Genomic DNA, 1,961 nt, shown 5'->3' on the forward strand with positions numbered 1-1,961 from the left:
CCCTGCCAGCACTTGGCCCATCTCCCTCTAAACGCTTCCCATGCATGTATCCATCCAAATGCCTTTTAAATGGTGTAACTGTACCTGCCCCCACCACCTCTTTTGTCTGTTCAATCCATACACACAGCGGTCTCTGTGTGAAAATGTTGTCCCTCATGTCCCTTTTTAAATCTTTCTCCTCTCACCTTAAACTTTTGTCTTCTAATTTTGGACTCGTCTATCCTGGGAAGACATTGACTGTTTACCTTATCTATGCCCCTCATGATTTTATAAACCCCTTTAAGGATCCCCCCCCCCCCAGCCTCAACACTTGAAAATAGCCCCAGCCTATGAAAACTCTCCCTGTAACACTAACCCTCCAACACCTGCAACATTCTTTTAAATCTCTTCTGCACCCTTTCAAGTTTGACAACATCTTTCCGACAGTAGGGAGACCAGAATTAAAGGCAATATTACAAAAGTGGCCAAACCAATGTCCTGTACAGATTTAACATGTCATGCAAATGCTTCGACTCAAAGCACGCACCAATAAAGGGAAGATCACCAAATGCCTTCATCACTGCGCTGTCTACCTGTGACGGCACTTTCAAGGAATGGAAAACCTACACCACTAGTCTAGCGTTGCTGCCTCACAGGGCAGTGACCTGGGTTTAATTCTATCCTTGAATGACTCGCTGTGTGGAGTTTGTACATTCTCCCCGTGTCTGCGTGAGTTTCCTTCGGGTGCTATGTTTTACTCCAACTGTATAAACATATACAGATAAGGATAGATTGACCATGCTAAATTGGGAAATGCAGGCTCAGAGGGATAGGGCAGGTGTTTGTCCAGTGGGATACTGTTTAGAGGTTCTGTGTGGCCTCGATGGGCCGAAAAGCCTGTTTCCCCACTGTAGGGATTCGATAATTTCTATGGAGTTCCCCTTCACTGGCAGCTTTCGATAGGGCACTACCTGTAAGTCTTACCTTGATTTGTCTTGCCCAAATGCAACACCTCATATGTAACTAAAATATACTCTATCTGCCACTCCTCGGTTCACCTCAGCAAAGTCCCATTATAGTCTGAGAGATCATTCTTCACTGTAGACTACACCACCAATTTTGGAATTATCTACAAACTTACTGACCATACTTCATATACTCAAATGTAAATGATTTGTATCAGTGACAAAAGGCAGTGGACCCACTATTGATCTTTGCGGCACACCACTGGTCACAGGTCTCCACGTTTAATGAACAAATGTCCATTGTCACGCCCTGTCTCCAAGATTCAAGAACATTTCGGATCTAAATGGCGAGTTCTCCCTGGATCCCAGCCAGTCTAACCTTGCTAACCAGTCTACCATGTAGAACATTTTGGTAATCTTACTGAATTCCATAAAGACAACATCCACTGACCTGTCTTCATCAATCATCTTCATCACTTCCTCAAAAGATTACACCGAGTCAGTGAGACGTGATCTCCAATGTACAAAGCTCTCTTCAGTCCTTGTCTTTTCAAATGCATTTACATCCTTTCCCACAAAATCCCCTCCAACAATTTAGTCACCATTGACGTCAGGCTCAGCGATCTATGGTTACCTGTTTTTTTTTCCTTACTTTCTTAAGTAATGACACTATGTTAGCAGCCCTCCAGTCTTTTGACACCTCACCTGTGGAAATCAATGATACAAATATATCAGCAAAATGCTGACCAATTTCTTTCCTAGCTTCTCACAAACATTTGGGATACAACTGATCAGTTCACCTTTATGTGTTTTAAAATGTCAAACACCTCCTTGTAATACAGACACCTTTCAATGTATCACTGTATATTTATTCATTCTCTCGCTCTTGTAACTTCCTCCTCATTAAATACTGAGGAGAATTTTTTGTGTCATATCCCTCCAATCTCGGGTGGTTCCACACATAGGTAGTCTTACTGATCTTTAAGGGGCCCAGTTCTCCCCCTAGTTAATCTTTTA

Source organism: Chiloscyllium punctatum, unplaced genomic scaffold, assembly GCF_047496795.1.
Source record: "Chiloscyllium punctatum isolate Juve2018m unplaced genomic scaffold, sChiPun1.3 scaffold_325, whole genome shotgun sequence".
NCBI classification, from domain to species: domain Eukaryota; kingdom Metazoa; phylum Chordata; class Chondrichthyes; order Orectolobiformes; family Hemiscylliidae; genus Chiloscyllium; species Chiloscyllium punctatum.